A 27,721-nucleotide genomic window follows, 5' to 3' on the forward strand; every position below is an offset into this window, starting at 1 on the left:
GTGTGGGAGGGGTAAACTTAGATTGATATTGCTTGAATGTTTTGTATAAGTCTCTTGTTTTATGCTGATTGAATGTTTCCTCTATTGTGCTAAGCGTATCCTTTTGATAATTTCTTTTAACTGTCCTAATTTCCTTAGCTGTTTGTCTTCCGGCATTCATTAGTTCTTCTCGAGATTTTTCTGTTTTACTCTGTTGATCGTTTAACCATGCCTTGTGCCTTGCTTGAAAAGCTTTGTCACATTCTCCGTTCCACCACGCATGTTTCTCCTTTTAATTGGAGCTATTTCTTCAGCTATGGTTTCAAATTTTTTTCATAGTCCCTAATTTGTCATTTAAAGGTGTTTTGGATCTCTCTAAATATATTTTATTATTTATTGAGTAACTGGGATCATAATTTCTCCTTGCTTTGAGATGATTACGTCTGTGTTTCCTTTTTGGTGTTAACTTGATTTTTATATTTGAGATATAATGATCTCAGTCAATGTCTACCCCACGGACGACTCTGACATTATAAATTTCCTTATGATAATCTTAATCCATAGCAACATGATCAATCTGAAACTCTCCAAATTTTACGTTAGGGCTTTTCCATGTCATAAGTTTATGTGGTCGCCTCATGAATCTGGTGGTTTCCAAAATGAGTCCATGATCTGCACAAAGTTCAATTAATCTTTGGCCATTTTTGTTCGTTAATTTATGAGCTGGCCATTTTCCTACAACTGTGCGATACTTCTTTTATCTTCCTATTTTAGCATTGAAATCTCCAAGCAAGATTTTTATATGCTCATCAGGGATCTTCGATAATATGCAATCAAGTTCTTCCCAAAAGTTTTCAACATGTCTTATAATTCCCTTAGCTGTGCTGAGTAACTTCAAACCATAAGAACCCCGTTCAGGGCATGTTGGAGAAATGCTACGTAATTCATTCTAAAGCGCAAGAGGGTCAGGGTTCTTTCTCCAAGCGTCAATCAACGACGGTGAATTCTTCTCATGCCCAGAAGCATCGGAAACAGTTCTCTACTGCACGCTTCCAAGTCTTTCCCTCTTTACTGCTTTATGGGGAAATATAAGGTTTCCTACTATATCTTCCATAGGTGGACGTTCTACTTGTTCTTTGGTAATGTAGTCCAGCAATTGAGAATATTATGTTATGTGCCTCTTGAAGCTGCGTTGTTCTTTAGTATTCTGGCTAATTACGTCAGACGTGCCTCTCCATTCGGTCCATTGTACGGCAGAATTACATAAGCGTTCCAGGGAAGAGACGCTACTCTTCGTCTATTTTCTACTCGGAACGATGATCAACATTCTTCCATGTTCATATATATAGCACCCAAGGTCTGCGCTTATTCCGATTCCCCTCAAATCCCACGAGGCACTCCCTTAATCGTCCAGAAGTGGTATAATCATGTGTAGATCAATGAGTTGACTGCAACCAAGTTCACAGACATTCCGGAACGATTTCCACTCAACACCCATCCAAATATCATGGCGATGAAGACCAGGGACTGCGAAATTGGTATAGTAGTGGCATCATTTAACCTGTTTCCAATAATGATATGTCTATTAGAACTTTTATCTGGATGTCCTCCCCTTCTTTCCTCGAGGCCGCGGAATTCAATTGACGGCTGCGCGTGAGAACAGTCATGTCCTGAACGCTAGGCTGGACAGTAAACACGCGAGTACTCTCAAAAGCAATGATATCTAATTTACAGCTAGTTGCTATGAATTTTCAAGGTAAGCGCACAGATCGGACGAAAATGAGTAGACAAGCGTGATTCAAAGACGCTGGTTATGTCTCTATTTCTATCTACTTGCAAGTTTAAATCCACAATCAATTTGTGAGTGGCTAGATTGGCTTCTACCGCAACCGCACAACGCGTAACCCTGTTAGGTGCGGCGGGCCCAGTAATTATAAGACCAGTTTATAAATAAGAAACGCCCTCGAAGGAGACACCTATCATGTGTACTGGAGCGGTAATATCGAGGTCATGTTGATGTTGCTTCTTTCATCTTCAGCAGACGGATACAAGATGCGCCTTTTTGCTTTTGGACCATCGCGCTTTCCCCTTTTCCTGCAATTCGACGCCGTTGGTCCAGTACTGATGATGATGATGATGCTTGTTGTTTTAAGGGGCCTAACATCGAAGGTCATCGGCCCCTAATGGTACGAAATGAAAGAACAAAAAATTCAAAGGCATCCACTGACCAAAATAAAAATAAAATGTCATGAAGAATGAATGAATGGATGGACAGGAACCCAACAAAACACAAAATAAACAAACAAAAACCAGTGGAGCGGACTCAATGCAAATAGAAAATAACATTAATTCCGACCAAGGAACCACTTACAAAGCACAATGATGCTTGGTGTCTAAAGGGGGTGCAAAATCCACGTCTAAGGCCCCACAGAATGGTACATGTCGCGAGTAAAATAGAACCATGGTATGTGTCATGTTGGGGTAGTAATCAGAAGTAGCGAAGACTCACGATGTTCCACAAAAGATGGTACTACTCACAAGTATTGCAATACGTACAAGTAACGCAGACCTATGGTGTTTCGCACACAATGGCGCCACTTACAGCCAACGCAAACCGATGAGTTTCCTCACCTAGGGTACTAGTCACGGGTGCCGGTCCCAAGGGCCCCGGGGTGTTCCGCACATAGTGAGTACTAATCACAGGCAACGTAGACCCACGGTGTCGCTCATATAGTGGTACAACTCACAGGCTACGCCCAGACCCGCGGTGTTACCCACATGGGTACAACGCACGGGTACTGGAATCCACCAGGCCAGGCTTTTTACTGCAACGAATCACAAACATATTTCGTACCATGTTAGTGAGACTACTCGCAAGTACACGCAACCCATGGTGTTCCCCGCATGATGGTACGAATCAAGAGTAGTTTCATGGTTCTAATTCATTCATCCCTTGGTCGCCCCTTTTAGTCGCCTCGCACGACAGGCAGGGGATACCGTGGGTGTATTATTCGTCAGCCTCCCCCACCCACAGGGGGTGTGTGTTTGGTCCGCGAGAGGTATTTTATTTCCCTCAAGTCCGCCGGCAAGCCGGTTAGGACCCCCCTATCCGCCACCTGGGACGCGCCACGTGGGAGTATCACCTCTCCCCCTGCTACGCCTGTGTAGCAGGTTCGTGGTGGTCCAGTACTCACACACAGGAAACAACGATTCGAACTCTTCAGTTTGCCTACTCCTTAATTTACGTTGTGACGTACTTGCGGTCTTGTGCCCGATGAGTTTGGGCCTTCCAGACTACACAGAATGGCTGCGGGTCTTCCCTCCTCTTTCCGGGGTTCGTCTTCGTTCCGGTGTAGACGTGAAAGGCTATAACAGCAGGAACGAACTCCGACGAAGCGTCTGAATAGCCACGTATCTTTTGGGTAATGAGAGTTCCGTCATCACCTTCACCAAGGAAATCAATGAATTTTAAGATTCTTCCCTACTTAAGACCTTTCCTGTTGGCGTGGATTATCCAGCGGCTGTGTACGTCGTCCGGATACACCGAAGTCTTCTCCAAGGGCGCGAAGAGCTTGGATGCGACGATGAACATAAACAAGTTTTCTTTATTGTACTTCACTCCGTACCAAGAGAAAAACATAGTGATGTCAAAGATACAAGGACAAAGAGAAAATAAAGGTATCGTTAATTCTCCACATCCTCCCCACCCTGGTCGATCTCGAATGGTACGACCAGTTGTACCGGTCGGGTGATCTCCGTTCCATCGCTGAGTCGGAGGACGAGAGTCCTCGCCTTCCCGTCACGGCCAGGTCTTACTCCAGTGATGCGGGCTCGTTGCCATATGTAACGTGGACACAGATCTTCTTGAAGCAGGACGACATTCCCCTTCTGGCACTTCGTCGATCTTCTGTCTGGTTGCCGCACCTCGTGGAAACTTCTTAGGGCGAGAAGTACTCCTTCTTCCACCTCTTCCAGAAGTCGTCTTCCATCTTTGCCCTTAGTTTTGCTTCCTTTCTCAGATCTGTGTAGACGCTAGGTTCTGGACCGTTGGGTAATGTTGTTAATAGTCCCCGATTTATGAAGTGGTTTGGTGGCAGTACTTTGGGACCGGCTTGTGTAATTGGTCTGCTGTTGATGGTGGCTTATATTTCTGCCAGTATTGTTCTCAGAGATTCCTCGTCCACTTGAGACGTGCCCAACGATTTTCTCAAGCATCGTTTTGTTGTGCCCACCATTTGTTCCCACCAGCCTCCCCACCAAGCCGCCCGTGGAACAATAAAATTCCAGGATACACGGTTGTGGGCGAAATGCTGGCTCGTACGTGGGTCCAAGAAGATCCGAGAAAGTTCCGCCAGTGCTCTGCTCGCCGCTTGAAAGATCTTTGCATTGTCCGAGTAGATTGTGTGAGGTAATCCGTGCCTCCTGGAGAAGCGTCTGAACGACATGATGAATTTTTCAGTACTCATGTCCAATGTTAATTCCAGGTGCAAAGCCCTTGCAGTTGCGCAAGTGAACAGCACAATATACGATTTCTGTAACATGCTCCTCACCCTGACATAAAGCGGACCGGTGAAATCCACTCCCGTGACCATGAAAGGTTTAGTGCCTTGTATGCGATCCACAGGTAGGGGCGCTTCTATTTCGTCTCCTCGGTGGTTCTTGGAGATTTTGCAAGGGAGGCAAGCATGAATGACTTTCTTAATGGACTGGCTTGCCTTTAAGATCCAGTACTGCGAGCGTAGTTCGTACAGCACAATTCTTACTCCCAGTGCTGTAGATGAATATGCGCCTGCTTGATCAACAGTTTTGTAAATTGATGGGATCCGTCGAGGAGTGGATGCTTCTCTTGAAATGTGAGGTCTGTATGATACAGGCGTCCCCCCAGTCGGATGAGACCTCCCTCCAGGAAGAGATTGTAGCGTGCAATTTTGGAATTAGATGGGAGATTCCTTTTATGTCGTAGACATGCGTGTTCAGCACCAAAGCTTCCCACTTGTACAATGTAAATCCAACACAGTTTCGCAGTCTCCAGGTCCATGGCAGTTAATTCACCGTCGTGTTTCTCCGTGCTTCGAACATTCTTCATAAACCGTAGAATCCAACCCAAGACCCGAATCATCTTCCCATAAGAGCTGAATTGACTGGCATATATGGGACTTTCCCATGTGCTAACTGTTAATACTTGCCGTTCTTTCGTGCCTCTGGGAGTGGGGCGGTGTTACACGGCGAGTGTTGACGCCAGGAGTTAGGAGCTTTGGCAAGCCATCGTGATGCGTGCCACCATCGTGAGCTCTGCAACTGTTTCGCTAAAATCCCCCATGATAGTATATCTGCTGGATTGTTTTCACCTGGACAATGTCGCCGTTATGCAGGATTGGAGCTCTGCTGGATTTCCGTGACACGATTGGAGACGAATGGTTTTCATCTATTTGGATTGTTGTGAATCCAGCCTAGTGTGACCATAGAATGACTCCGTAGCATTGCCCTCGTGATATATCCTGTAGACTGACAGAAGTACTTGAGAAGTCGTATACCCACCAGAGCTGAAATAAGTTCAATTCTAGGGAGGGTCACTCGCTTGATAGGTGACAGTCTGTTCTTGCTGCAAACCAAGTGTACCGAGACGGTATTACTCTCCACTACTCTGAGATAAAGTACGGCACCGTAAGCCCTCTCCGAAGCATCACAGAATATAGGCACTTGATAGTTCTCTGGCATGTAGAAGATCCTATGCGTCGAGGGATTTGAATGGCTGACAAGTGAATGAGGCTGGAAATCCAGATTTGCCACCTTCTTGCTAGGTCCATGGGTAGGAGATCGTCCCATGCTATCCCTCTACACCAAGTATCCTGGAACATAATTTTTCCTGTAATCGATATTGGCGACAGGAGACCAAGCGGATCATAAAATCTTGCTGTAGCTTGTAGTACCTGTCTCTTCGTTGCCGGCTCTTCTGGTAGCGTTCCAATGACGTCTTTAGGGTCGAAAAGAAGGTGTTCCAGTAAACACCCAAAACTCGTGTCTCCCTCTTCTCCTCGCGCCCTTCGGCTCTCCATATATCCTTTAACTGTGCTGAATTGGTCGCCCTCTTTGACATCGGCATTTGTATCTCTCGGAGAAGCCCTGTTATCTCGTAGTACACAGCAATGATTTCATTTCAGTCTTCTATACTGGCTGTGAAATCATCCATGAAGGTCCCTTGATCTAGCAATTTTGTAGACAAGGGATACTTATCACAAAATCTGGAAGCCAATTCACGTAATGTAGCTGATAAAGGGAATGGGCTGCATGTAAGTCAAAACGGCAAGCGAGCGAATATGTATACTGCAGTCTTGTCAGTTGTCTTCCAATCTCCGTTTTCCCCTGTCTCCATTCCAAACCATAGAAATATCGTTAAGTCTCTGTCATTTTAATCCAGACAACTGCAGAAAGGCTTCCGTCCCCAATTAAAGCTAGTCGGTAGAGTTGCTGGCGGAGTAGTGTTGCCCGAATATCCGGTAGGAGATTAGGCCCTGCCTCCAGGGCATCCTTGAGTGATAGGAAACCCTTTTCGTGAGATGAACCATCAAAAACTGTTCTCCACTTCGTCGTGCCGTCTCTTTGCTTCTGTATACCACGGTGAGGCAAATAAAAGGTGCCGGCAACCGATTCAGCCTCGGGGGCCATCTCTATATGCCCCTTCGCAAAGTAGTCTGTCATTAAAGCGTGGTATACCTCTCGGAACTGTTTGTTTCCATTAAGTCTGATCTTCAGGGAGTCAAAATGTCTCTCAGCGTTCTTGCGATTCGAGTGCAGTATTACTCCTTCCTTCCTTGGTAGGGAGACAACCCTCCTCCCGTCTTCCATTTTGAATGACTCATGAAAGCCTTCCAAGATTGCAGACTCTCTCGCAGTGAGTGCTTGTTGCTGATCATCCTTTATCCCTGTGTCTCTAGATCCCTAAACTTGCGTAGATTGTCCTCGGAAGATAGTAATTCTGTATTGATACTGACGTGGTTTACGGACACGTGATTTACTGTAGTACCAGACTTATTCCCACTAAGAATCCAACCAATCCTAGAGGGAAAAAGTACCATGGAACTCAAGATGTGTATTGGCTGTTCGTCCTTCATCACCTGCCAGTACTGGTCTCCTGCTATCAGGACCTCGTCTGCATCATCTTGAGGATCTGCTAGTTGCAATTTGTGAAGTCGTGATGGATTATGGATGTCACGTGGGACGGTTGGGTGTGGTAGGTACGTGTTCCTGCTCTCGAATGCCGAGATTCGCACGGAATCTTTCGTCCACATTCAACTTATGCTGAAGTTGGCCAATCAGCAAGTCATTGGTGTACTTAATGGTGCTTCAAATGCCATGACTGACAGATCTCTCCTGTCAATGACTTTCAGCTTCAAATCACCTACCAGTTCCGAGCTGATGAAGCTTGACTGACTTCCGGCGTCCAGAAAGCAACGTGTTCTTTTCTGAAGACCGGTTGGTCCGATTACCCAAATTTGAGCTGTTTGGAGGTATGTCAAGTTCGGAATGCCAACATCTATTTTTCCTACAGTTACTCCCACTTGTCCTTCACAGATGGAGATGTGATGTGGTCCCTTACATTTAGTGCAGGATACTTTCTTCTTCTTGCTGCAGTTTCTCAAGTTGCGACTTCTGTTTAGGCATAAAAAGCATCGTTGAGTAGACTTCAGCTTGTCTATGCGTTGCTTGACATCTGTCATCTTGCTATAATTTTGAGCACAAAGGTCTTTCCCTTCGCAAAAAACGTAAAAAGGTGACGTCTTCGTCTACTTGGACGTCTGGCCCGTCCTAGTAGTGACTTGCAAAGCAGCAGCAGTTGGGTAATATGAGTTTGAGATGGCGTTGTCTCCTTTGTATTTCTGCGCCGTCATTGCGCCCTCCGATTCTTCATTGAGAAATTCCATAAGCCTAGTTATGTGCGCTTCGGAAATCTCTCTCTTCGCGTAGATGATCCACCTACAGATATCATCCGCAAATGCACGTAACAGTTTGGGGACTAGCATTCTCCCGTAGTAGTCGACGTTTTCCCCTAATGCCCTTAAAGCCTGCATACGTCTATTACATTCTATATATGTACGATTGAGGGCGTCCGGCGTAGCATCGCTAACTGGTCTCATGGTAATCCAGATGCGCCTGAATGATGTGGTTCCTATCGCCATATCGTCCAACAAGAATCCTATTTAATTCCTCGTATGCGTCTGCAGTCACCGCTATGCCATCGATTAGCTCCATAGGTTTCCCTCCAGGTATCCACGAAGGACGACGAGTTTGTCGCTAGTGTTGATGGTCGGGTTGTCTACCGCTTACTGGAATTGTTCCCAAAACAGCTACATCTCACGCGAAAGGTTCTAGTGTGATAGTTGGTAATTTTACGGAGTGCGTGATGGCTCTGGTACTGCGGATAAAGGTCTGAAAGGGTCAAGATTCATGTTTCAGTACGACTCAGATAATTTGTCACGAATAACGCGTGGCGAATTAAGTATTTCGCGCTTCGCGACCGCTATGTATTTCTCACACTATGACATATGCGTCATACTCGGCGTCTGATAGAAGTTCGTGAATGCCATTATCGAGGGAAATAAGTTGATCTAAGGTCTCTTGCAATCTCATCCGGTTATATTCGTGATCTATTTCTGCATCTGACGCTGCCTATGTAATGTCAAAACTGAATTTGGTTATGTTTGCTCGCACTGTCTTTCGTTTTCTCCTGAACATTAACGCCTCATCTCCGTTCTCGTCTGCCATACTCGTGAAATATTACTTTAAACAGACTGCAAGGGAAGTTCTCTTTGGTTATCTTGCTATAAGTATCCGATAGATAGCAACACTAGTCTCACATACGTACTTAAGATTCCTTTAGCACTCATCGTATCTTAGAAAACAGGATGGCTGCTCTCGCAAATAAAGGAATCAAGCATTTAGCAATACAACCTCCAATCAACTCTTAACTGGCAAACGTTTAATGAATAACCCCGTATAATATCTCAAGGTAATCCAAATAGGTAATTTCGATACTTATCAGCGTTCTCGATATCTCGTGGCGGAGTACCATGTGATCGTGATGTGAAGCTCGTTTAATAAAAAATGTTGACAGTTTCGTTCGCTTTCTTCGCAAATTCTGAAGTCAACTAGTGAAAGTATTCAAACTTGACGTCTCGTATACCTTCGTACTTCATTCCGTATTTCACTAAACTTCCCAGGGCAGGTTCCGGCACCAAATTTTGTCGGAACAAGTTTTCTTTATTGTACTTCACTCCATTCCAAGAGAAAAACAGTGATGTCAAAGATACAAGGAATTCACACAAAGAGAAAATAAAGGTGTCGTTAATTCTCCAGAAAGGCGTCTGGAGACGCTAATCCTATAACTTCCTTTAATTGCAGGTGGAGCATAACCTCAAAATCCTGTCTAATCCAGATTTATTTGATGGACTGATCGCATTCATCGAGGTTGCTCATGGACTTGATTACTATTTACAGCAAGGTAAAAGACAAGCGTTTGCCGTCGGGTCGTCTTTTGACATCCTTTCGCTATTTAGCGTTCTTCCTGCAGGAGTTGGTTTCTAGGATTTTGGTCAAGGTAAGCCGCAATCAGCGGCCCGTTTCATTACCACTTAAAATGAAGCGACTCGTAATTTTATAACAAACTATTGGGATGCTAAGTCATTCGATCAACCACTAAATGTGCATAATAGCGGAAAGATACAATCACCATTAATGAAGTTGCTGTTAAACACGGTGGATTCGCCATACAGTAGTGCCATTGGATTGTCCACTTCATATGCATTGTCATGATTGGAATATTATGGCGGCTTCAATGCATTTTCTGTGTTTGGAGCCCAATTTGCTCGCCGTAAGTTGGGATTGCACATAATTTGGCCCTTGTGCCTGTTATTTTAATGATTGTCTTGACGGCTGGCGTTTATTATTCACCAGTGCCAGCTGGTAAGTGCGGGATGCGAGTCCCATCTAGTGAGTCGTAAGCTATATCTGTGAATTGCCCACCAGAGGATCAATGTAATATTGGAATTACTTTAGCTGTAAGACGCTTTGCTGCGTTAGTCCAGTTGTGACGTGGCATCCAACATCATTAGCTTCTGTGTCAGTGGCTCATGAGCAATGGGATTATGGTCCTGGGAAGAGGCCCATATTGGGCTCTGCTGCTTGCAAAAAAATGTCGAGCGCTGAACTGCATCTCACGGGTATTGCCCAAAATACAGGAAGGGAGTTTTTATTATGTGGTATATGGACCAAAATTGGTTGTGAGGCCAATAGTATTGATCGCTTGATTACTTTTATCGCCCACATTAACACCACGGATTGTGGCTCGCCTGACCAACATGCTTCATCAGATTAATGTGATGGCGAGGAGTCAGGATAATGCCCCTTTTATAGGGAAGTGGGGCGACGTCGTGCGCCATCCGGGTATTGCATTCAACCAGGGGCATGCTATAACTCCCATTGCTAATGTTACTGAATCTGCGTACTATTCCTATAGGAGCCAAATTTTCAAGTATATCCAGGTGCGCCCGAACTGTATCATCACCCAAAGTCTGCACTTATTCCTATTCCGCTCAAATCTCAGAAGTTTCTCACTTAATCGTCCACAAGTGGCGGTATCAGGTCTAGGAGGTTGACAGCAACCGAGTTCACAGACATTCCGGAACAATTTTCACTCAGTACCCATCCAAATATCAGGGCGATGAAGACCAGGGACTGCAAAATTCGTATAGGAGTGGTATCATTTACCTGTTACCAATAATGATTCGTCTATTAGAACTTCTATTGGGAAGTCTTCCCCTTCTTTCTTCAAGTCCACGGAATTTAAATGACAGGTGCGCGAGAGCAGTGATGTCTTTAAGACTACGCTGGACAGAAAACATGTCAGTACTCTCAAAAGCAATGATCTCTATTTTGGAACTAGTTGTGCCTTTCAGGTGATGCAGACACATCTGATGGAATTGGGAACAGACAAGCGTGATTCAAAGACGCTGGTTAGCATGTATTTCTATCTAATAGAAAGTTTAAATCCACAATCAATTTGTGATTGGATAGATTGGCTTCTGCCAGTACCTGGTAAGATGATTGATTTCTCATTCAGAACGAGTTCTCGTTCAGTGTTGTAGTTTTGGCCTCAGCATGAATCTGTTTACAAAACTAGCTTAGTAATGTCTACCTTTACATTTTCTGAGTGTGCTTCCTGATGCATGACCATTATCCTGAGCACTTTAATACCTTTCAACCAAACAAAGCAAAATTCTTTCCCAGTTATATGGTGAAATCAGTTATAGTACAGAGACATAACTGTACCTGTTGAATATATTATTGGTCGGTATACTCAGTAATGGTAATATTTCGAAATCAAATGTGATCATTTATATCAGACTTCTTTTGCAGTTTTCATGTCTTGCTTCATTTACTGCCTTGACATGATTTTGGTGTTCTACATTAAATAAATCTGTGAGGGTTTGCATGGAACAAACTCCAACAATTCCTAGTATCCTGTATTCAGAGTTCATTTGATGCTGAAGCATTTCTTTGACATGCCAACTAGATTGTGAACTTATGATGTGCAATTTTCACAATAAATCCTATAGTTATATGGCTTTCAAATATCCACTTCTTATATTTTGATAATAATCGAATCTGTATCCTCAATTTTTAATTATTTGGTTTGCTAGATCGTGAACTCCCTCGTTTGGCATGTTATGGCTACCTTTGCAAACACATTCGCCAGATATATTATCTGAGCCTATCTTACATGGCACGAATTTCACCTTTTCTGCAGAAATACCAAATGCCAGATAAAAACAACACAGAGAGGGTCAATATTAGTAACTGTTTACACATGACACTTTCCTCCATTCTGAACATACCAGGTGAATGCATAACCTTTTGCCAGTTTTTATGGTAAAAACACGTAACTTTCAAGGGAAATTCATTTTTTGTTTATTCAATATATTGGCCACCGACTTCTACACACTTCGCCCATCTTTCAGGTAAATTATGAACACCCTACCAAAAAAACTGCTTGTCTTTTGCAGCAAACCATTCGTCGAGCCATTTTCCAACTTCCTCGAAATTGCTGAAGTGCTGCTCAGTGAGTACGTACCCCAGTTATGCGAAGCGCAGGTTGGGGCAGTACGACTGGTGCAGAAGGATGTCCCATCCAGGCGATATTAAGGTGTCTCTGACTGGTTTTGCTGTGTGAAACAGCGCATCGTCATGTAACAACATTTTTTGCCATGTGTTCTGGCCCATTCTGGTGTTCATTTGGTCATTGTGTGATTTAACCATTTGTTGGCGATAACGTTGTACATTAATGGTTTTGCCAGGCTTCAAGTTCATAATACACAATTCCACTCTGTTCCCACCAGACACAAAGCATGGTCTTCTTCCCGAAGCAATTTGACCTCGGTGTTGAAGGACCGGCTTCTCCACGTGACAGCTATGATATTCTCCGCTTTTGATTTTCAAAATAAACCCATTTTTTGTCAGCCGTCAATTTGGTACCGAGATGATTTTCTTTCTTGGCGTTGAAACAGCATTTCACAAAAGACTTCGCGTTTTTCCATTTGCTGTCTTTCATTTCGTGTGGCACCCATTTACCAAGTTTACTGATCTTCCCCATTGCTCTCCTGATGATTTCTTGCGACACAATTAATGTCTCTTGTCAGTAGAATCCTATTTCACTATAGAAGTAATAAACCAAGTATTAACATAGTCAAGTAGTTCACTTTATTTGAATTGTCAAATTCCTTCATATAGAGTAACTGGGCATTTTTTTCTGGACTTGAACAGAAATAGCATCCTTGGACAGCTTTAAAACAACCTTAGCACTGAAGTAATCTTCATTCCTGATGTCCAAAATTTTGCCATGGATATTTTCTTCTGTGTCCTTACTTGATGAGTGCGGTTTTGAAATAGGTAGATCATCTACTGATGACTTCTCACCATCCTGCAACAAAAAGCAAACAATTTCAAACTATTTTAACTAAACGATATTAGTGCAAAAAAGGTTAGAGTTATAAAGGCTAGAATGGCCAAGGTTGGATTATGTTAGGTTGGTATATGAATGAACAAGAGCCTGTAGTAACACAGTCTTGTACATTTGGTGAAAGTTACGAATCTAACATAAATTCAAATGAAGTTTCATTTGTAATATGTGCATGTCTCTGCTACACTAATGAGCCACTGAATTAATGCCACTCCAACCAAAGAAGATTTAGCACACCTGCAAAGGGGAGAGGTGGTAGCGATTACTAGAGGCACCTGTTTTCTGCAAATCACAAAATTTTATAAACTGGTCTCTAAAAATAAAATTGACGAAAATGTGTGGAATCACTACTACTACACTATGATCCAAGGAGCATAATGAAAGGTGATGTACAAAATGATGAAGTCTCTCATCTAAATGAAATTCCCATTCTACAATAACTTCCAACATCAGAATATCTTGAACCATTCAGGCCCGGTTTCATCAACGTGGGTTAAATATTCTCTAACCCTGGGTTTATTAACTTAGGGTTAATATTTTAACTCATTCTTACAAGTCACGCGTTTCACCAAGCTATTTCGGCAGAGGGTTAACTAACACCGCGTTAACCCTCGCAGGAAACAGCTGTCCTAATAATCAAGGAGGCAGTGACTAAAAATCAGAGATCATGAACACACTTCTTGCGTGGTTCTTTTGTTTATTTCTTGCGCTGTATTTCGTTTCCTTCCTCAGGTCCGTGGTAGATATTATTCTTTCGTGATCTTGAACGAAAAATGGAAGAAGTGCAGAAGAGAAATAGTGAAACGAATTTTTCTGCTTTAGAAAAATCATTACTTATTGAATTAGCCACCGAGTACCAAAGTATTATAGAATGCAAGAAGATTGACGGTATACAATTAAAAGAAAAGGAGGATACGTGGGCAAGAATAACAGGGGAATTTAATAATATTGCCCACGTTACAGTGCGATCTACGAAACAACTAAAACAGTTCTATAAAAATGTTAGCTTCTCTGTGCCAAGAGTTGTTTTGAAAGTTGGCACACCTTCACAGCAATAACACACACGAAAGTAAATGCATTTCTGTATAACCACTACAATACACAGTATAATGTTCATAAAAGTGTTGTACTATTGAAGTGGTGGTGTGCAGTTGCATTCCTATATGCCACTGCAGTGCTGTCGTTATCAATGTGAAGAATGATGTCACTCTCAATTCCAACATTCCTGTTCCTTCTCCTTCCTGTGAGATACTGATGCAGAGTCAAGTCCTATGGGGGAAGTTCATCTCGGGTCTCCACAGCAATATTGTGTAATACCGCTGTTGCTACTATTACGGTCAATGTAGTTTCTAGTTTAGTTCGCAAGCCCAAGTTTGTTTCGATCAGTTGTGTATTCTAACCTCTCGCGAACTTCACCGACGAATTTACTGACGACGGTTTTTGAAGTCTATCCCTTCAGAAATTGTTCCTCAGGTAGATTTTCAAAGTCTTTCCTTCTTATTTTAGGCCTATTTTTGTTAGGAACACCATTTATCAAATCTAAATAAAACAACTCTGCAGCAAATGCATGATTTACTGTGGCCATGTTGCTTTTAACCTCGAATAAACAGTTTAACCCAGGTGAAAGGAGGGGTTAACTTAACTCCGGTCTTAAACTAGAGTTAAAAATAACCCTCCTTGATGAAACGGAATGAACAGTCAAACTCAGAGTTAAAACTGTGTAACTCGGGGTTAAGGCTTAACCCACGTTGATGAAACCGGCCCTCAGTGTTTAGGGATCTAGTTGGTAGCTCATATAGAGAAGTTGAAGGTATTGATGTGTTTGCCATTTTCCTTCCTTCCCGAAATCAGAATACGAGCATTTTATGCAAGCTGTAGTGAAAGCTTCATGGATCCCAGTCAGTAATGTTCATAGTGAGAAGTCATTTTCAATGCATTGTAATATGTTTCAATAGAAAACAGCTCAGACTCCCAGTAATATGGAACGCATGGTGTCTGTGTCTTTTCCAGACATGTGTAAATTATTATTATTATATTTACTTTATGTCTTTGTATGTAGCCCTCTCACAATATATAGTACACAGTCACATGATTTGGAAAATTAACATTGTTAAGTCTCTAGGAACTACCTAAATTAATGGAGTAATATTATACTTATTATAATTGTAATTTTTTAATGTTCAATATTATCTATCTACATTACCTAGCTCGAAATCATGCTTGCACTAATTCACACTAACATTCATACAAGCTCATGTATTTAAGAGGGAAAGCTCGACAAGACCGTTTAAACGAGACTATTGAAGTGCTATTATGTATACTGACAGGACAAGGTTTCCAAAGCCTTGCCCCGACACTAGGAGTGTAAAAAACACAGTTAATTTAAATTTTATGTTTTTTATTCACAACAATCTTGACCAGCCTACAACTAACAATCAGTTCTAAATCTCCACTTGTGGTTGACAACACATTCTGACAGTTACGGTACATCAGGAACATGTAATGATATAGGAAGGGCAAATGAACCCCTGTTTGTAATACCCTCTTTACCCAAAACTTATGATAGAGGAAGAAGATCCATATTAGTTTTAGACATATGTTAAGTTAGATAGAATAGGACTGACAAGTTTTAATTGTGTTAAAACACCATTAATTTGTTACCCACAGTAATGTTTTGTTCACCTTTTAAAAATTATTATCCTGGCATGTTCTTAAGAAATAACTAATGTTTGTATACTATATATGGTTAAAAAGGTCCCAAACCTTGACCTAAAGGTTGTCTACAGGCTGAAGATGCCCAAATAATGGGTGAAACATGTACCTGACCTGATAGGTCTACATACATTCATGTAGATTCAAACCACATTAGAAGTGGAAAGTATTGAATAGGTGGTTTTATTATATTATCCTTGAGATTCTATGCCTAGCGTCATCTTCAATACGGAACAATAATGAGAGTTGTTACTTGTAAACGAGTAGATACTGCTAAACGTCTTGGGTTAGTGTAACTTTAAACACCATATTTGCTAAGAAGAATGATATAAGAGAGCAAACTGATAAATGTGGCAGTTCAAGTAAAAGCAGAAAAACCCAAAAAGAATCTACATTCACTCAGCTGGAGAATGTCCTCTTCACCTGGCACCAGCAAGCAAGGGCTTCCAATATCCCCATAGATGGAACCATATTACGTGATAAAGCAAAGAAGATAGCTGCAAGATTGAAAATTGATAATTTTACGACATCGAATGGATGAGCGACATGGACTAGTCTTATTAATAATCTTGACCATGATGGTCGGGATTGGATCCGTATTGACTTAGTAACTAGCTGAGGAAGAGAATGCATTATATTCTCGAAACATGTACTAGATGTTAAGGTGAAAGGTAAATAAATGAATAGTATTGACTAGGCGGACTAACTTCCAACATATTTATGGACTAGTCTTCAAGAAGGTTTCTGGAGAAAGTGCTGCTGTGGACACGGAAGCTAAGGATCTGCGGAACATAACTGCCTTTGCTACCGGAGGGGTACGTGCCGCGTGACATACAGTATATAACGCGGACGAGACTGGACTTTTTTACTGTGTCCTGCACAGATCACTGGTGCTGAAGGGTGAATCTTGCCATAGGGGGAAAAGTTCAAAAGAAAGACTAACCATTCTGCTGTGTGTGAACAGTGATGGCAGTGATAAGAGAGTGCCAGTCATAGTGGGCAAATCATTAAAACCACGTTGTTTTAAGAACACGAAAAAACTGCCGGTGACATATCATTCAAAAACAAAAAAAGCTTTGAAGAGAACTAAAATTTTTTCACAATTTTTAAGGCCACTTGATGCCTTCATGGGTGCACAAGGAAGAAAAGTTGTGTTCTTTGTGGATAATTGTGCCACTCATCCACATACGTCATTTCTTCGCAATGTCAAAGTTGATCACATTCAATTTTACAAAGTATACATTTATTATTCACCTACACAATACCTACAATATCACGGTTTGTGGTTACATAATCATAAAAGATTAAATCACAAATGATTTAATCATAATCATTTAAAGATTTAATCATAAAAGATAACCACAAAATGTGGTATTGTAGGTATTGAATAGGTGAATAATAAATGTATACTTTGTAAAATTGAATGTGATCACAGTTGTCAAAACGGACCAAAATATGAGATTAATGACTTGTAATGTCAAAGTTGTGCATTTCCCTCCAAATTGTGCCAGCGTGTTGCAACCTCTTGATCGTGGGATAATAAAATGCTTCAAGCAACTACACCGTAAGCGCCTAGAGCAAACTGCTGTGTGCCTGTTGGATGCTGGAAAAAAAATGAGCAAGAAAATCAATTTACTACAGGTGATTAATTTCAAGGTAGCAGCTTGGTGGTAGGCATCCCAGCCAACAATCATGAACTGTTTCCATAAAAGTGGTTTCAGCTGTCCGTGTACTTATGGTGAAGATAGTGATGATGTCTTTAATGAAGACTGGGAACAATTAAAGTGTGAAAGTGACTGTCCCAGCTGATTTTGAAGATTATGTGCTGATCGATTCCCATGTGTGATAATGACGCGGGGGAGAGGAGTGATGAAGGGGAAGAAGACGATCGTGAGCCCGAAGCCGTCCTGAGTTTTGCCGAAGCGCATGGTACCTTAGCCAAGGTGAAATCCTTTAAGTATTCGCATGATATCAGTGATCGTGAAGAGAATATTATGCAAGTAGAGAAGGTTTTGTTTCATCTGAAATGCACAGCTTCAGCAAAACAAAAACAAAAAAACAAGAGATTTTTACTAGAAGGAGCAAGTAATAAAATGACATATTTCAATGCATAATTATTATGTTACATTTATAAGTATTGATGAAAATGAAAAATGAAATGAAAACCTACAACCTGTTATCCAGTCATTGACTGGGTCAGGGATGGAATGAATGAAACATATATAGGCTGTTTCTACAATGGGGTCGCCACTCCCAAGGTGATTTATTAATGAGTGATAAATGCTATGAAATGATAATGGAGAGTGTTGCTGGAATGAAAGATGACAGGGAAAGCCGGAGTACCCGGAGAAAAACCTGTCCCGCCTCCGCTTTGTCCAGCACAAATTTCACATGGAGTCACCGGGATTTGAACCACGGTATCCAGCGGTGAGAGGCCGACGCGCTGCTGCCATCTGAGCCACGGAGGCTCCATAAGATTGATATGCATTAAAATTAGAAACCTGTAGCATTAATTACTCCAAGCAATATCAGTTATTACCTATCATCTGTGTTGATATATTAAGCCTATTTGACAGACACGAATGAAATTCAAATGTTATGCCTACATAAATGAATGTACATAACCAAAACAAAATTCCAGTGTTCTGTTAAATAACTAGACCAGTAATAGTGCCGATGTTGTTGCCCAAAAAGGAAGATCAAATGATGTAAGTTTTGTGCATACATCTGAATTTAATACTGACTAGCATTCCACAAATTTCAGGAGTTTCTTTCGTCAATTTTCTCCAGTACAAACACTGAACGAATGTTTGTTTTTACATTTAAAAACTGGCAATTATTGTAAGCCTTCGTACTAGCCCTACCCCATCTTTCCGTAGCTGAAAACCTTCCAACATGTTAGTGCAACGTTGAACAAGTAGGAAAAATAAAGGAATAAAACAAAGTCTACAAACTTTCTATTTCAATTCTCATACCTGCAAATTTTCAAAAAGAGAAATACGGTAGATCCTACAGCGGAAATTTTTAACACGCATATGCGTGGCAAAGTCTTGAGACATAATGAAAAAGGATGGCAAGAGGGTCGATTATAAACAATACTAATACAAGTCAAGTATATGTTATGATCACCCCTAAAATTAAATACACAAAGTTACATCTTGATGAGTGCTCATCTGTTTCCACTGATCACTGGGAACAATTTACGCGATTGTATAAAACAAGGAAATTAAGCAGAATATGCCTCCCTAGAAGACTGATGATATTGTTTCCTAGCTGAATTCATTACGAATACCACCAAAAATACTAAATTGCCAATAAATTTGTCACACAATTCCACGAGTTTCAGAACTACTGCCAATGTTACTCACGCCCACACACAAACAGCCTTTCACTGCTGCTACAAAGCACAACACAGTCACTAAAGTTGTTATATATAAATTCACAGCCTGCTACTTGTTTGGGAACATCTCAGTCAATAAAGTAGAAGTTGAGCTCAAACAGGTCACAAAAGCACAGTGATAATCGATAATGTGATTAACGATACATTTACCGGTCGAATATCAAACACTGCAACTCTTGTTACCAGCTACTATCGAAAGTCAAACAAATCTGATTTGACCACAGAAAGCGAACCCAAGCGCGGATATTCAAAATCCGTACAATAACGTTCATGCACACAACCGTAACACACTCAAAATCCGTACATTTTACGGAAAAACTGGAATACTTGGCAGGTATGAATTCTAAATAATGGAGAATGACTAGACTTCGTGGTTTATCAATAAAACCAAATTAAAATTAGCTACAAATTTAACCCCATTGAAACCTGCTAAACCAAAATATGCTAAATTCACATTCAATAACTATGGTATTTATCCGATATCCAATTCACTAATGAAGCACGATGTAAAAATAGCCTATACAACAAAAAACACTAATCGTAATCTATTCTTTAATCATAACTCTATTAACATCACAGACGATAGTTACTCTGGATCAGGAATATACAGACTAAAATGCTCCACAAAACTGGCCGCAGCTTCTCCACTAGATACGCCGAACATTATAATGCACAAAGACATAACAAATTTTCAGCAATGGCCAACCACATGAGGGACACAGGACACAAATTTACCACTATAGAACAAGACTTTCATATCCTTAAAAGAGCCAACAAAAGTAAACTTATGACTGAGTATGAAAATTTATTCATTTTCCTAGACCAACATTTCAACAAAGATAAGAACTTAAACGATACCATTGATAAAAAAAGCCCCTTGTACGAACAGACTATGTTTATTACAAGATTCAATTCCCCTCACCAATATATTCCTAAAAGTTTTCAACCTCAAATCAATAAGCCCCCCAACCTCCTCTACAACTAACACAATCCCTCCCCTTCCCCTCACCGCCATTACCTCTAATTCAAATGCTACCAATAGACCCGTAGCCACACCCACTGTATTTTCGCTCCCTCCAATGGCATCTCACTGTTACAACACGCGCAGCAGCACACTTCCCCCTCTCTCTTCCGCCAATAGCAACTCCCCTCCAAGCACTACAAACAAGCCCATAGCCACACCTTCGCAAACAGTTCCACCTCCAACTCAAACATACTGTTACAACACTCGCAGTAAGAAGCAGACAGTCAACAATAACGTTCAGTTAATAACGTAATAACTTAACAAACTACCCTCTTCTCAGTCTAATGGTAAGTGTACACAATCTTCACGTTAACATTCAATTACGATTTTTCACTCAATTAACACCAGGTTTTTTGTTTCCTTTTACAGATTCAACTGTAACACTTCTGTATCAACTCGAATGTCAATCATCCACACATTCTTAAGAACACTGCAGTATTTGCAACAAATTGAGATGGTCCATAAAGGCCCTATTTAAACATCGTTATTCAACTTCGTATTTTTATTTTTATTAAACTGAACCACATCACCATATGCCAATGACTTTCGATTTATCTCTAGTCAACAAGTATTGACGGTCACATGACCGTATTTCACTATTATTTTAAGCTACATTTTTATTAAATACGACCATCACTGTCATTTTTGTTGTAACCGCTGGTCGGCCAACATAATTTTTAGCAATCCTATCACTCGTTTATGACAAACTGTTGCTTTGTTCTTTCTTTTTAATTATAATAGAAACCTTCTAATGTCATATCACCATTACTTCCACCAATTGTAATTTTACTGACTCACTGTAATATCTTTATAACCAACTTAACTTTAATTCTTTTACTATATGCTAATTGTAATTTTAGTCTCTCCAAGGTTTTTTAATTTTATTTCATGTATATATAAATCAGATGCCTGTTTCTATTTTTAAGTTAAGATAATGGCTGATGATGCCTGAATTCAAGGCGAAACATGTACCATTTCAGTTAATATGCCAAAGTAAACCAACTAAAGTATGACATTTTGTATTGTAGGTGGTAAATTCAATAAATTAACTTATTGATATTATGCCATATTTCGCATTTATCGCAAATGCTAAAAATCACAAACTCTAAGAATGACACATTCTTTTAAATTGTTTGTATTTCACTGAAAATGCAGCTTATCGCCATAATATCAACTTAAAGCAGTAATTTGCTATAAGAAACCTGATCTTAACGGTTTTCAATTAGTACGCGATGTAAAGAAAAGTGAAAAGAAGCACCGTAAAAATTATGGTCATTATTTCCATTGTGTATATGGTGGTTGCAATATTTTGACGCCTCTGTGAGGTTTACATATAGAAATATGTCCAAATACAGTAACCACATTTTATTATTTTGCTTTCTCCCAATTTTTTATTTTACCCGCATTTATAGTTTTTCCGCATCCATCACAATTTTCCCCCTCCCCCTTGAAAATGATGCATCGAGGTTTTACTGTACATGTAAGGAACGGAAGATATTACTGTTCACAATTGTGTATCATTCAGAGAAAGTCTGATTAATTCACGCGCAGACAAGTCTCAGATCTTGCGTAATCATGTAATATGCATTATTTTGAAATGAATGATCATATGCATGGAAATGTGTGAAATTTCACGGTATGTTAGAGAATGAAATTTGTTATGTCCATGTTGTCAGTATTCGATATTAATCGGTAGGAGAATCTTCAAATGAATTTCAAAGCGTGTTGAATGTGTTTGGTTGTCAGGTGTGCTGATAAGTTTGTGTCATCAAGAAAGGAACTTAGCATTGAGATAGAAATTCAGTCAATAGGTGACATCGAAGGAATACCGCATTTACTCGTGTACTAGACCCCCTCGCCTATTAGATCCCCTGCCTTTTTTAGACCAGGAGAACGGACAAAAAATTATCTTGCATATTAGACCCTATAACGAAATTCGCCTGAGACCAACAACAACGATTCCACTTCGTACCGGGTACTACAAGACGTACTGCAGCTCTGATGAAGTACAAATATGTGTACAAGTTTACGCACATTTTCTTGAGCCCTCAGCTGCATTGCGCCAGATCGGCAGAGTTCGGTACTCTCTGCAATCAAAGCCGACAGCTTTATCTGCAACAGCCACTACAGCAGTACAAACATCACAGAATATTGTCAGAGTTCGTAGGTGGATTACCGTAAACAGAGAAATAGGCCTACTACTTTTTTATTCTCTACTTTCCCACTACAGACTATCACGGTACGTGTTATGGAATTGGTTTAATGATGAGTAGAATAACTTATTTAAAGGACTTCCATTAAATTAATATTCAATTACACTGTACTTTAGGCTGACCAAATATCCTTGCTGTTCAGAGGATACACCGTTTCTTTTACAACCTGTACTGGTACATCTCCGACGAGCTGAGGCTATTCCAGGTTCATCACAGGAGCCTATAAAAGTGTTGTTAAACATATTTCATTATTGTGATTATTATTATTATTATTATTATTATTATTATTATTATTATTATTATTATTATTATTATTATTATTATTATTACTACTACCTGTGACTGTCTGGCCGAGGGTTGGGCGGCCGACACCAAACCCGACAAACTAGGGGAAGACCAACAGCTACGGGTGGAGGAGTTTTCCCCTAGAAGGTTTGATGAGACCCTTGTGTAGGAAATGACACATAAATTCATCAGCTGCTGCCTTGCAGTGAGGTAGGGGACTGCCAAGGCTAAGGGAGAATACCCCTGACAGAAAATCCCCAGCAGTGTTAGGCTTAGCAAGTCAACTGAAGGGTTATATCGATTGCTTTCAACTACAAAACGAACCTCGGAACGCAAAGAAAATACCGGATAGACACGTCTTCTCAAACATCTGCAACGTATGATGACCGTACGGCTGATGTTCAAGTACGAGGTTCTGAGAAGAAGCCCAAAAGAAAGAGTCCTAAACACAGAATTGGAACATTAAATATCATGACCCTGACTGGCAGAAGCGAGGAGCTGATAGATATGATGGAAAGGAGGAACCTCTGTATTCTTGGCCTGAGTGAGGCAAAGTGGAAGGGAAGAGGAACAAAAAAGCTAAGAAAAGGATACAAGCTACATTGGAATGGAAATAAAACAGAAGCCAAAAATGGTGTAGGTTTTATATTAAGAGAGGACATTGATGCCATCAGTGAGATAATATATGTTAATGAAAGAATTATTAAGTTGAACATCTCTCTTAACAAGTGTGTGCTGACGGTAGTCCAGGTGTATGCCCCACAGACTGGCTGTAACGAAGAGGAAAAAGAACAATTCCGAACTGATTTAGAAGAAGCTATAGAAAGAGAGGAAAATATAATAATAATGGGAGATCTAAATGCTCAAGTTGGATCAGACAGGCTTGGATATGAAAATGTACTAGGTCCACATGGTTATGGAGACAGGAACCCAGAAGGAGAAAGTCTTCTAGATCTATGTGTGAGATTGCTGTGGCTTGAGAATAAACAACAGTTGGTTTCAGAAGCAGCAAAGTCATAAACTAACAAGATACAGTTGGAATGGAGATACTAAAACTCTGATAGATTATTTTATATCTGACAATGAAGCAGGAAAGACCATATGTGATGTCAGAGTTATACCAAGTGAAAGCCTGGACAGTGACCACAGACTTCTCCTCGCAACAATAAAGCACATTGAAATTTATAGACCTCAGAAATACAGGAAACCAAAAATTAAGACATGGGAGCTAAAGAAGACAGAGAAACAAGTTGAATACACAAAAAAAGTGACCAATAAATTACCATCAGATGCATTACAAGAAGGCAACATCGAGTGGACTAGATAACTCCTTGGTAGAACGATCGGGTGAAGATTGCTGTGAAAGTGAAAAATGAAACCAGGAAAGCCAGAGACAAAGAAATGCAAAAAGGAAGTCAAAGGAACGAATCTAGAGTAAACGAACTGCAGCAGAAATACAGAGATCAGAAGTTACAAGTAAAGAAAATCGTGGCCGCAGAAAAACAGAAAGCTTGGACTGATTTCACAGATAAACTAGAGCAAGACAGCAAAGCTAATTCTAAACTACTTTACTGAACAACACGAAATATAAGAAGAGACAATGAATACATAACAGCAATAGAGGAACCAGATGGTAACATAGTTAGGGAGGAGACAGAAATAAGGAAGATCATGAAATCCTATTTTGATAATTTATACAACAGTACTGGGAAAGACTCCAATGATGTAACCACGCAGGTCAGTTTAAGCTGCAATGATGAGCCTGACCAAGAGAGTCCGCCAGCATGGAAGGAAGTAGAGACGGCCCTTAATAATATGCCCAAAGAAAGATCTACAGGATTTGATGAAGTCAGTGCAGATATGACCAACGCAACTGGTGCAATAGGAATACAGTGGCTTCATAAAATAATGCAATATGGAAGGGTAGGAAAGTCCCGGATGATTGGAAAAAGGGAATAATAATACCTCTCATCAAAAAAAGGAAGCCGGAAGAAATGTAGCAATTATAGAGGGATCACTTTATTGTCTCATGGTTTGAAAATATTTGAGAAAATACTTGAAAAAGGCTAAGGAAAATAATAGAACCACAACTACAGGAAGAACAATATGGATTCAGAGAACACCGATCAACTACCGATCTCATATTTGCACTTCGAATACTGTTAGAAAAGCATTGGGAGAAGGGCAAAGACTTAACACTAGTGTTTTTGGATCTCGAAAAAGCATTTGATAGTGTTCCAAGGAAGACTATATGGGAATGTTTTAAGAAAGATGAATGTACCCAAAGGGCTTATCCAGAAAGTTAAAATGCTTTACGAAGACTGCTGCAGTTGCGTACAGATAGGAAACTGTAATTCTGATTGGTTCCAAACCACTAAAGGAGTGAAACAAGGCAGTACCCTTTCACCATTACTTTTTATCACTGTCATGGATGCAGTCATGAAAGAAATTAAGCAGAAGAACAATATGGACATCAATGCATTTTCATTTGCTGATGATGTAGTAATTTGGGGAAATACAGAGAAGGAAGTCCAAGAGAGGCTGAACACCTGGAATGAACATTTGAAAGCACACGGATTAACAATAAATAAATCGAAAACTGTTACTATGTCTGTCAACAGGCAGAAGAAGAAAGGAAAACTAATGCTGGAAGGTACACAACTGGAAACAGTAGACCAATATAAATATCTTGGGTGCATCATTTCAAGTGATAACAGAATACAGCATGAGATTAACAACCGCATTCAAAAATCAGCTCAGTTTTACCATCAAGTTCGGAACCTCCTCTGGAACGAACAAGTTCCCTTAAGATCAAAGCAGATTCTATTCCAATCATATTTTACCCCCATAATAACATATGGCCTAGAAACCTGCACAACAACCCAACAAGTGGACAGCAAACTACAAGCCGCAGAAATGAAGTTCCTACGAACTATGGTACAGAAGACAAAAAGGGACAGGGTAAGGAATGAAAGAATAAGGGAGCAAGCTGGTGTGTACCCATCCCTGAATGAAAAAGTGACAAGGGCCCGTTTGAAATGGTATGGCCATGTCAAACGAATGGACGATGGAAGGACAGCAAAACAATGGCTACACACAGTCGTGGCCGGAAAACGACCAGTAGGAAGACCTAGGAAGAGGTGGCTGAACCAAGTGAAAGAGGACATAGGAACAAGAGGAATCAGCTGGGATGTCGTCTTGAGAGAAGAGTGGTACATGGACAGACAGAAGTGGAGAGTGCTCGTAAACCACACCCGGGCAACTGGAGTGGAAAACTGATGATGATTATTATTATTATTATTATTATTATTATTATTATTATTATTGTACCGGGCGGTACACCTCCACGCCGCTTATTTAAAATTTGCGCCAGTTGAAACTCCTCTGCTGGAGGAAGTCTGAACTTTATCTACGGTATTAATTTTCAAGTTTCTCAGAAGATGTCACAACGTGGAAATTTTTGAGTTTTTGAACTGTGTCATTTTCGACGTATTTTTGTTTGGGCTTGTAGTAAGAAGTGTGAACTTTCTCTTCTAGAGGACACTACTGAAGATCAACAATAGTGCACCCTGGTGTGAAGTGAAAGAACTGTTTTTTTTTTGGAGAAAATTTAATTTCAAAAGTTTGTTCTTTGCTAAATTTGTCATTGTTTAAGTTGGCAATACTAACCCTTTCCTTCCCCTTGTTTTGAATGTAGCCAATCCCGAATTTCTTAAATTAATTTTCCACCAATAATGTGTTTCTTCATCATCTTGTGTACGGGTTTCTCTTTATTCTCCAATAAAGTGATTGTGGGCGGGTGTTTTCCTTCCTGAAACGCCTCGAACCTTCCGCGAGAGTATATAAACTGCTGATTTTAGGGTCTCTGTGCCACTTCTGTTCCATCTTTCAGTGTGTAAAGTACATAGCAGGGGGCGGGAAGCGCCTCTTTCTTCGGCGGCAGTCAACAACCAGGTAATGGCCGATTAATAACTTCCTTTCTTGCTTGCTCAGCAGTTTAACTCTCGGGGCGGGTCCGAAGTTTTCCATTATGTAACTTTCCTTAAAATGTAAAGAAACTTGTATCCATTCTATCTTTTAAACTATTTATTGGGATAGAGAGTGCCTAACCCTCTCGAGCTCCCACTCATATTGTTTTGAGGTGAACTTATTTTTCACAACCGATTCTTCCTTAATGTAATGTAAATTGTACTTCTCTAAGTCACCTCTGTAGTATGGGATTAGCCCTTGCATTAGCGGCCTAGAGCCCGATCAGGTTTTAAACGAATGCATTAGGAGAGCAGATCGCCTCCTCCCAAATTGTTATTTTAGAGGCCATGTAATTTTCCTTTTCTCAATTAATAGGCCTCAGTAGGTTGGGTGTTTTACCCGTGTGTCTAGGTCCGTAGAGGACAACTTGAAGGTGGAGTTTGGTGTGGCCTTTGATAGGCTTGAAGTTGAGAGCGAGTGGCTCTGTTTCGAAAACTGAGTGTTGTATGCCTCGAGGAGGCTTTACTGTATAATTTGGAGCAAGTGCTCCAGGGTTTGATTGGGGTCTTCTGCCCCTTTGTTGAAATTTGTATATCGTAAAGTTGGGCTAGTGCTCAAGAATTGTGAATTCAGGGCTCGAAGCCCAAATCCTGTAAATACTGTAATTGTACTTTGTTGCCTTGCTACTCCGTACCTGCCATTCTTGTTATTTCCGAATTTTGAAAAGAGAATATAACCTTGTAAAATTTTAAATTCTCCTTGATTTCGTAGCTTGAGACCTGTTCACCACCCCGCACCTTCTTTCACCTCTAACTACCACGGATAATCTCCGTAACAATTATTATTATTATTATTATTATTATTATTATTATTATTAGAGGCATAGATTTAACATTATTTTTCCTATGTATTTTGGGTGAGAACTCGGGGAAGGCAATTTTTGGAGGCGTGACTGTGTCTTGGAAAATTATCAACATGTCAGAAAATACGAGTGGCGAGTATTCCTCCGTAGACTCTCAATCGGCCATCAGTGAATGAATTGCAACTTCAAAAGCTGACATAATCAGTACTTATGATGCAAATGGGCATTTATGAAAATATCTTTTAAATTCCTAACCTTTTATATA

At 40.5% G+C, this 27,721-nt stretch overlaps 1 long non-coding RNA gene across 1 annotated transcript in view; it reads right to left on the reverse strand.

The window, feature by feature from the left end:
* Positions 1-3,490: 3,490 nt before the first annotated feature.
* The window catches only part of LOC136871746 (uncharacterized), a 48,926-nt gene continuing 24,695 nt past the window's right edge, over positions 3,491-27,721 (reverse strand). The window contains exon 3 of the long non-coding RNA XR_010859807.2: positions 3,491-12,952. This is a non-coding gene — a long non-coding RNA (uncharacterized lncRNA). The remainder of the gene's footprint in view (positions 12,953-27,721) is intronic.

The sequence above is a fragment of the Anabrus simplex genome, chromosome 4 (assembly GCF_040414725.1).
Source record: "Anabrus simplex isolate iqAnaSimp1 chromosome 4, ASM4041472v1, whole genome shotgun sequence".
NCBI classification, from domain to species: Eukaryota; Metazoa; Arthropoda; class Insecta; order Orthoptera; family Tettigoniidae; genus Anabrus; species Anabrus simplex.